We start from the raw sequence: 10,533 nt of genomic DNA on the forward strand, positions 1-10,533 counted from the left end.
TTAGTCTTCTTTGCGTAGAATGCAGGGGCCAGACTTGGTCAAGTGACTCCGATACAAGTTTCGGGTGATTCTAGGACAGCAGACCGAGATATGTGTCTGGCTGGTTACCCCTGTCATGAGTGGTTTATCTTTTCACGGTCCAAACAAATAAATACATTTACAAAAACGCCTAAAAGCTATAGGGAATCGAGTTTCCAAACTGTGTTCTTGTGGCTGACTTTTGAGTCAGAGTTTAGTAATTATGAGAAGAAAACAGCAAGTTGCACTTGGCAATGAAACGCAAATCGTACCTTTGGAAAGGTCAAACACTAGTTGTGATTAACCAGAAGAGCCACACATTCTCCTGGGCAAAACAATCCTGAGTTTTAAACCTATTTATAGGATCCTGCACCCATTTTTCCGACCCCCTTCCTTGCAGGAGTTCATGGCTGGAATCTGCCGTGAAGTGGGGTTTTCTCTCTCTCTCTTTTTTTTCCTTTCAATCTGGGAGATGATTTCCATATCCTGTGGTTTGGCAGTCTGCACTTGAACGATCCTATAGCATTATCAGGGTGCCGACAGCTGGTTTAGAATAAACAAGCAGTGATGCATGGAGCTGGCAAGTCCATATGGTTTGGAAAAGAAAATGAAATAAAATAAAAAACATTTGTTATCATTTTTGGAGTTTCTGAACACAACCAGCTTCAGCACCACTCTAATGCCTTGCATGACTTTCTTTAAAAAAAATAAATAAATAATAATGAGCAGGAACATTTTGTTTTGCTGGGAAGAGCGGCTTACTGTGTGGATGGGGTGAGAAGCCTGGGTTTCCAGCAGCTGTTGCTCATCTCTGGTTCAGGGTCTCGTGATGGCCCTGATTTGACTCCTGCCTGATGGTTGCAATGGGTGAGCCAATGAAATCTTCTTCTGCTTATCATCCCAGGCTCTGCAGAGTGTGGCACCCACCAAAAACGCCAGCTCTCCAAGCCCCTTGTCCCCTCCGCTCATCCCACTGCCCCAGGAGTCTAAACACGGAGGCCTGAGACAGGGGCACAACCCCTAGAAAGGTAACGTAGGTTCCTTCTCCTGGGAAGGAAAGTCTACAGTCGCGTTTGGTGTCCTGGGCTTATGCACTTACACGCACGAGTGTCGTAGCAGTGTAACACTAACAGCTAATGCTCATGGCAGTCAGTGCTGGCATTTGCAAAGTGCTTTCTTATACAGCATCCATGTACCATTGGGGCGGGGTCTCTGGCACCAAGCTCTGTCCTGATCCCAATTCCTGAAGGAGAAACCTTCTCTCTGCCGGCTCACCTCTTTAGATTTCATATATATATAATGGGAACTGGAATTCCCAATCCAGGGATTTATCTAAGATACCTTTTGATAATTAATCATGCCAATGGAAATCAAACTTGCAATAAGAAACATCTCTTCTCCACAAAGGCATATAAAATATCTTTGCTTTGGGGGAGAGGGCATTAGTTTGTTCTGACCACATTGCTTCTTTCAACTGATTAAAATTCTGATGGGCAGTTTTACATGCTTTTAAGTCATTTACAAAAATGGAAAATGAATGAAGAATTTTATCATACGTACAGATTTTTAAATGGAAGGCATGTAAACTCCCTGAGGGCAGAGACCTTGTCTGTCTTTTTCACTCTGAACCCTCAGTGCCTGGCAGGAACGGCACTCCGTGCTTCTGGGCAGGTCAGCTCATTTCTCTGAGTGGTGTTCACACAGATGAAATGGGGGCTGGATTTCCCACTCCAGAATGCTGACACTTCATAAGGGCTCGATAAACACAGGTTGCATGAATGAGTAGATAGATATGCAATCTGAGGATAGAGAATGAATAATGGTATGGATATTAGGCATCCCGTGTGCTGGCAAATTGATGCCCTGAGAAAAACTGAAGTCTGATTTGTAGCAGTTGCCAGCTTTCCTGGTGGACATACGCCCACCGTGGCTGAGCTGGGAAGAGATGGCCTTGGTCCGCTCCCATAATCTGGGGCCCATTCCTCTGGCCTGCGGTGGGGGTGAAACGCTTGGGAAACTGTGCTCCATTTCCTGTTTGTTTTCAGGAAGCTTCCCCCTCTGGGCAGAAAGGTTTGGGGACTTCCAGATTGCTTGGGTTTTCACGACTCTAATTCTGCAGCCGGTGTCAGGCCATTTCCCTTTATTTTGGTGGACGAGCCAGAAGGGTGTAAGCTGCAGGGAGTGAATGCAGATGGGAGGCTTGGTGGGCCCGCTGGCGGACCACTGGTGTGGCCACCGTGCAGAGACAATGCCCTTTGACCCCTGACTGTCCTCACAGCCCTGGGAAACACTCCTTTCCCTTCCCTTGCCATCTGCAGTGATTAACCTAGGCTGTTTTCTGCGGGCCATGCCGGGCGCACCTTTGCAATTCTAGAGATTTTTTCTAAGCTTTACAAAGGTCCCGGATTGTTTTCTTCCCAAGATTCATTTCCCACCAGTTAGATCTACTATTTCCCACCATCTCTTGCAAAAATTGCTAGGAGTGATATCAGCACATCTTTGTACAGTAGGTGAATATATTTGGAATGCTTATTTCTGAGAGCTGTTGAAGATGACTAAAAATTTTACACCACACCGAAGGACTGACAATAAATTTAAGAGTAGCAAATGGAACCACTGTTCTGTTTCCCTGTTGGTAAATAAATAGTTGCAAAACCCGTACTCCAATACCAGGGCGTCAAATCCACGGTGCCCGGTGATTAACAATGGCAGCATCTTCGTGGAAAGGATACATTTAGAGGAGTCCTGAGGCTCGTACCAGAAGCTGACTCTGAAGGTTTGTTTTAATGGAGCACAAATCAGGGCAAACGACGTGAAAAAAGGTCCGTTTCTCCTCGAAGATGCCACTTGTTTCTACCTCTAGGGAAAAGCCTTCCAAACTCTAGGAAATCTGCAAGGTGAATGGATTCCACTGTGGCCTCAATGCCCATCTGAAGGCCTCAAGGCCCCCAGGAGCCCACCGAGGGCTTGGGAGCTGGTGCGAGGTCAGGACCAGGACTCGTGGCCTGGAGTGCTTTGCGATAGGATGAGGTGTCCCTTGGGGTCTTGTGTTTTGTCATGGGCCACTCAGTGCTGACCACTGTTGGGGCACATTTGGGGGGTTAGTGGAAGGAAAGCACTCTGCGCTTCTGTGGACTGGGAGCCAGTTCTGTAGTCTGGGGGTGGTATCTATGCAACAACGGTAGCCAAGAGGTCACTGTATATTCACCGCATGAGAAGAAAACCAAGAAAAATAGTAGATGGAAATGAAGGAGAAAAAGACACAGGAGGCAAAGAAGCAAGTGCGAAGAGAAAGAGAAGACAGTGAGGTGAGAAACTTCGGCTGACCTTGGTACATTTGTTCGCCTATGCCCTTCCCTTGTCTTAGCATGCTGTTCCTCCCTTTCCTTGTCTGGCTAACTCCAACACTACCTCTGGGCCTCTGGGAAATCTTCCAGCCACCCCAAGACTAGGCCAGTTTCCCTATTACATGGTCTGACAAAGTCCCCCTCTCTTTTAGAGGCTATGTCAACAATGCTTATGACTGAAATTACATCCCCCTGTATGTGATTGTTACATGCCTGTCTCCCCTACAGACCAAAAGTTCTGAACTCGTGAGATTCCAAAAGCCTGGGGTCCTCTTTGGCTCTGCACAGGACTTTAAGACACCCCCTGAGAAGGTGGATGACAAATGGGTGGGTGTTGATGGTAACTGTATGCTTTATTGTCTGAGTTGTGCTGGTTTGGCATAGTCCTGTCCACACGTGAGCGCCTCAGGCTGACCTTATGAGATATGCAGGAAAAGGGTTCGACCTTGGCCTCACCGCCAGCTTTACAAGGTCGTTTCTCAGGTCCTAAGAGGGTCACTGATTTGCCAAAGAGGGTCACCAATGGATCCCAGGCCAAATCTGGACAGGCAGAGCCACCCAACATCAGGGACCTACCTGCCACCGCCACCGCTTGGGGCCAGGTCTCTGCAGGAGGGGAGGGGAGGGCTAAGAGTTTGGGGAAAGGGCAGTGGAAAGGCAGAAAGAGCAATCCTGACAGCAGAGATTCACTCCCATCTCCTTCGCCTTTCTTCCTGCATTAAGCACGAGCGGCGTCTGAACACGTCAGCGCAAATGGGAACACGATGAGGCATCACTTTTTCCAGGGCTGTGACTAGCTCTGCGGGGGAGCGGGAGGAGCTGTCCCTCTGAGTTAGGCCTTGAAGAGTCCCTCAGATCTCTTGCTGCGGGGGAGCCCTGCCAATCAACTGGGACTTCCACTGAGAGCTGGGTTCCTTCATTCATTCTTTCCATGAGGATTTTTCAAGTGTCTACCACCTGCTGGGCACTGTTGGGAAGGTGTGGATCTGAGTGACCGGCTGTCCCATGTTCCCCAAGGTGTGGGACCTGCTGGGTGTGGACTGAGACAGCTGCTCACCCTACTTTGGAGGTGACCGTAGAATGAAGTGTAACTTACTGTCCAGAGTGTCTTTCCCAAGATCTGCCTACGTCAAGGTCACCTGGGTATGTCTGCTAAAATGCAAAAGCCCTGGCAGATATAAGTTTGAGAAGAGCTGAGGTCTTAAGCTTAAGAGTTCCTGCTTAAGGGCAGGAACTTGGAAGTCACTCAGACCTGGATTCAAATCCCATTTCTGCCACTGAAGACATATGGGAATTTCCACAAATGATGTAATCGGTGTGGTTTTAGTTTCCTTATTTGTAAAATGGGCCTGACAATACTATCTTCATAGTGTTATTGAATGGATTCAATTTTTAAAATAGATTGTCTTAAAGACCTGGAATAGAGTTAAATTATCATGATCAAAATTGAGCCAAATCCAGCTCATGATGATTATTTATAGGTAAAGCTTCAATGGAGAACAGCCTCCCCGACTAGTTCGTGTATCAAATCTGGCTGTTTTCAAAGGACAGTGGTGGAGCTGAGTACTTGAAACAGAGACCTCATGGCCCCTAAAGCCTAAAACACTGTGCCACCTGCGAAGCCAGCACTCAAGAGCTGACTCCACCTCTAATTAGTTCTGTGGATGTGGCCAAATTCCACAGCATCGTTGAACCTTGGCTTCCTCACCTGCAAAGCAGGGCTGACAACAGCAATCACACCACTCCACTCATCCTCATGAGGATTCTGTGAGATAATATGTGGAGACAGTTAGCACAAGGACTACCTCATTGTCTCCGTTTATTATTATCAATAATTATTTTCCCAGCTGAGTGACCAGATCTGATTTCACCCTGTCTTTTGCCCCATCACCCCCTTCCCCCCACAACTCTGACCTCAGGCCCCCCCACTGCAGTGGGTTGGACGCTAGCTCCCTGCCTCCTCATCCCCAGGTCCCACCCCAGCCAATTCCTGTCTACTTGGAATCTTAGAATGAAATCTTATTTGGAAATAGGGTATTTGCAGATGTAATTCATGTAGGGGCTTCCCAGGTGGCTCCAGGAGTTGATGATGGACAGCGAAGCCTGGTGTGCTGCAGTCCATGGGGTCACAAAGCGTCAGACAAGACTGAGCGACTGAACTGAACTGAACAGGTGGCACAGCGGTAAAGAACCCACCTGCCAAGCAGGAGCTGTGGGTTGGAGCCTTGGGTTGGGAAGATCCCCTGGAGAAGGGAATGGCAACCCACTCCAGTATTCTTGCCTGGAAAACCCCATGGACAGAGGAGCCTGGTGGGTGAAAGTCCATGGGGTCTCAAAGAGTCAGACATGACTCAGTGACTTAACAACAACAACAGCATTCATTTAGAGTCTCAAGACGAGCTCACACTTGATGAGGATGGGCCTCCATCCACGGTCTGAACACAGTGGAAAACAGACACACACACGCAGGGGAGGCAGAGACTGGGGTTTATGCTGCCACAAGCCCAAGAAGGCCACTGGCCTTAGAAGCTGGAATAGGTAAGAAGGATTCGCCCCTAGAGCCTTCAGGCAGCATGGCCTCCCCACAGATTTCAGCTCTTGTTTTAAGGCACCACGTTTGGGGTCCTTTGTCAAGGCATCCCAAAGAAACTAACAAACGACTCAAGCTCTGACTCTGTCATCCAGGGCCACGTCCATGCACGCCAGCGCGGATTCTGAGCAGGTGGTAAGCACCCGCTTTTCCAGGCTTGTAGGACCAGCTCCCGTGTAACGTGTGAACATGTAAAGGAGAGACCCGCCTATACCCGAGAAACCCGTAGGCCCAGATGGCAGCAAAGTTTTATTGAAAGAAAAAAAAATCTAAACTACAATCGCAAGAGGAAAATGAAGCGACGGAAGCGCAGAGCTGGGTCTACCTCTCCCTGAAGGTATGCGCAGCACTCCGCAGCCGCTCATCAGCACTTGCGGCCGTGTCTGACAAGTTTGTTTTGGCGGCAGTCACCTCCTCTTCTTTCTAACGTGGCTGTGAGGCGCCGAGGAGGCTGCTTCTGGCTTTCCTCTCTCCACCCGGCACCAGGCCCACCCCTGGGCCCACTTTCTTTTCTTTTCTGGGGCTGCCCCCCCAACTTTCTGTCCTGGGGGTCCTCCCTCCTTGCCTTGGGATAAAATCACTGTGTCATTACTTACAGGGTTTCAGAGCTCATCACTATGGGAAGACTGGAGAATAAAAAAGAAAAATAGCAACTAATTCTAATAGCTAGCAGTTATCGAATGCTTCTAATAGTTTGCAGCTATAGCGTCCTTTTAACCTCACAAAATTCACACAAGCAGATGCTACTGTTATTATTATATTGTCCTCTTTTTAAAAATTAAGATCGTGAGGCTGGAAAGTTATGAAAGTTTCCTGAGGCCACACCACTGTTATAAAGGATTTAGACTTTATTCTAATGACCCCAGAGCCCTGGTCAGTAAGCCAGGTCCCGTTTAGGACGTTCTTAGGGTGATGGCCTCCTACCTAGAGTTTTGACTTTGTTTCTAAGATATTAACTTGGATGGTATTATAGATTGTGTGTGTCCCTCTAAAATTCATAAGTGAAACCTGGTCCCCATGGTGATAGCATTAGGAGGTGGAGCCTTTGGGGAGAGATTTGGCCAGCTGGGTGGAGACTTCACGAATGGGATTATTGCTTTTATAAAAGAAACCATGATTCCTCATGTGCGGCCTCATTTCAGAGCCTTATACTTACTCATTCAGGGAGAGAATGAAGTAGTTCAGAGAATTTGCCATGCCAGCTCCCATTCATGGGATCAACTGATAAAATGACAATGACCAAGTGTGAGCTGGCATGGCAAATTCTCTGAACTACTTCATTCTCTCCCTGAATGAGTAAGTATAAGGCTCTGAAATGAGGCCGCACACGACAGTTTATGAAGTTCAGGTTTCATATGGCCTGTGCAGTGCTTTACAAAGTATTCACTGCAAAATTTTAAAAATCTGGACATTTCATACAGAAGTCAAGATTTCCAATTTCTTTTGTATTATTGGAAGATACATCACAGTGAAGTTAAGGCTAAGTTTCTTAAGGATAACACCAGCTGGAATTGGGTAGCAGCCGTATCCTTGGAGAGAGGCAGTGCTCTCAGTTCCCCATGGTTCCCACCTTCCCTTTTTCCACACGTGGACAAATGTGCTCAATTGTGGAATCTGACCAGTGGACCTTGTAAGCATTTCACTTAGGAACCCCTGCTCTTTGAACACTAAGACACATTCATATTTGAAAACATGTTTCTAGATGTCCCCAAAGGTTAAGCTTCACATTTTTACAGTATTGTGTTTGATAACATATGAATGTAACTTTTGGGAAATACAGCAGTTTTCAGTGAGTCCCTCTCCTTGCACAGTTTGCCAGGATACAGCGTCTTTGTGTCTCAGCATCTGAAAACAACCCTTTGGTCAGGCATTTTGGAACTGTTTTTTCTATTGGCCACTGTTTTGTGGCCAAGACAGTAAATGTTGCTGATGTCAGTTGCTTGAGCAAGTAATAAAAGAATACCTCTACTCTTTTAAGTTTAGAGAGAAACTGCTAACTGCTAAGTCACTTCAGTCGTGTCCGACTCTGTGCGACCCCATAGACGGCAGCCCACCAGGATCCCCCGTCCCTGGGATTCTCCAGGCAAGAACACTGGAGTGGATTGCCATTTCCTTCTCCAATGCATGAAAGTGAAAAGTGAAAGTGAAGTCATTTAGTCATATCTGACTCTTAGTGACCCCATGGACTGCAACCTTTCAGGCTCCTCCATCCATGGGATTTTCCGGGCAAGAGTACTGGAGTGGGTTGCCATTGCCTTCTCCATTAGAGAGAAAAGTCTTCCCTTATACAATCAAGTCTTTTGTTTTCCAAAAACTTACCAGTAATGGTCCTGACTTCTGGTTTCTTTGGTTCTGGTCTCCTTAGCTCTTTAGGCAACAAGTTGTTTTCATTGTGCCATTTTTTCAGACATTGTGGCTCATGAATGGCAATCGATTTTGTTCCATATTCACGACCACAAATATAGCAAACAATGGTTGGTGGACGTCTTATCATTGTTGGCTGCAAGTAATACAAAATGCCTGTTAGCAGGTTTTGAAATTATACCTTTACATTATACTACATTTAAATTAGCTAGAAAAATCAATAAATTTTAAAAAATCTAAAAAAAAAATAAATAAATAAAAGAAACCAGAGAGAACCTTCCTACACTGCAGGTGGGAATGTAAATTGGTGCAGCCACTATGAAAAATAGGCTGGAGTTTCCCTAAGAAACTGAAAATAGAAACTACCCTATGATCCAGCAATCCAACTCCTGGTCAGATATCCAGAAAAGATGAAAAATCTAATTCAAAAAGATATATGCACCCCAATGTTGATAGCAGCACTATATGTATATATATATATATATATATATATATATATAATTCAGCCATAAAAAAGAATGAAATAATGCCATTTGCAGCAATATGGATGGATCTAGAGATGATCAAACTAAGTAAAATAAGTCAGGAAGAAATATCAGAATACCATAGGATATCACTTATATGTGGAATCTAAAAAAATGATACAAATGAACTTATTTACAAAATAGTAATAGACTTACAGACATAGAAAACAAATTTAAGGTTACCAGAGGGGATAGCAGGGGGTGGGGGATAAATTACAGAGTTTGGGCTCAACAGATACAAACTACTATACAGAAAAGAGATAATAAGGGCCTGCTGCATAGCACAGGGAAATAGAGTCAATGCCTTATAACAACTTATAATGTGAAAGAATGTGAGAAATAATGTATATATGTATAAAATGTATACAACTGAATCACTCTGCTGTACACCTGGAAGTAACACGACCCTGTTGATCAACTACACTTCAGTAGAAAGAAAGAGAGAAAAGGCAGGCAGGAAGGGAGGGAGGGCCAGGCAGACCCCCGAGAGCTCCCTCGCCCCTCCTACCACATAAGGACACAGGGAAAAGAGGGCCGTTTATCAACTAGCACATGGGTTCCTCACCCGCCAGTAAATATGCTAGTGCTGTAATCCTGGGCTTCCTAAGCCTTCAAAATTGTGAGAAGTAAGTGTCTGTTGTTTAAGCCACCCAGGTGGTGGTATTTTCGCTTTAACTTTCTAAGTGGACTAAGGCAAATGGCCATGACAAAATGTCAAAAACTTCTTGTATTTTTGAGGGTGATTTCCCCAGCCTCTTCTCTCCTCCCCTGGAAGTCTGACCAGTGTGAAATAATTCTTGCCAGCTAGAATCTTTTCAGCAGGACTCTTGCTTGGGAGCTGTCTCTGAGCACTTGCGACCTGAGAGGGAATGTTTTTCCTGGGTCTCTGCGACAACAGAAGCTCTTGAGTTGGCTGACTGCTTCCTGGAAGTCATTCCAGGTAATAGGTATTCCCTGAGAAAAAAGCTTCCATGGGCAAAACTTCCAGAAAAACCCTAAGACAGAGGTTTCATGACTGCTGGACTTAAGAACTCTTTGTCTGCTGATACATTTTGGGAACCTCTGAGACGGGGCTCTAATATGCATCCATTGTTTGATGACAGACCCCTCTTTTCATGGAAGGAATGCAGATCTCAACCCCTACGGAGCACACTTTGACGAACACGACCTCTGTTCCTTCCCTAACATGAAACATTTTCTTCTCTGGGACTACATATTTAGTGTCCACTATGTATTTCCTGGGAGTTCATTGTTTTTGAAGCCTGATCTATGTAAATATCAAAAGACTTACAAGACATGGCAGGCCTTCCCGGTGATGAGATCTGCAACGACTTCATCTTTTCCAGAATCACCCAGATGAGTCCTGAAGTGCAGGCCTTTGGCTGCTGGAAAATAGGAAGCAGAGTCCAGCCTGGCCTTAGCTCGAATTGTATGTGACAGCTCCTGCTCAGTTTCAGTGATGAGAAATGTGTTGAGCTAAAATTATTCTAAGCAGATGTAAATCTGGGTGATGTGACGGCAACACACCCAAGCTTGCGATTTGTTCCACTCCAAGTGTCTCCCGATGCACAGTTGCCGGAACTGCGGCAACCACAGGGATCAATACAAGCGAATTGCCTGTCTTTAACTGCACGTCCACTCACCTGGAGACGGCCTGGTGTGAACACCCCTGCATCTGCCAGGCACAATG

This window comes from Bos grunniens, chromosome 18, assembly GCF_055505025.1.
Source record: "Bos grunniens cultivar Pamir isolate PY7600 chromosome 18, Bosgru_T2T1.0, whole genome shotgun sequence".
Lineage (NCBI taxonomy): Eukaryota > Metazoa > Chordata > Mammalia > Artiodactyla > Bovidae > Bos > Bos grunniens.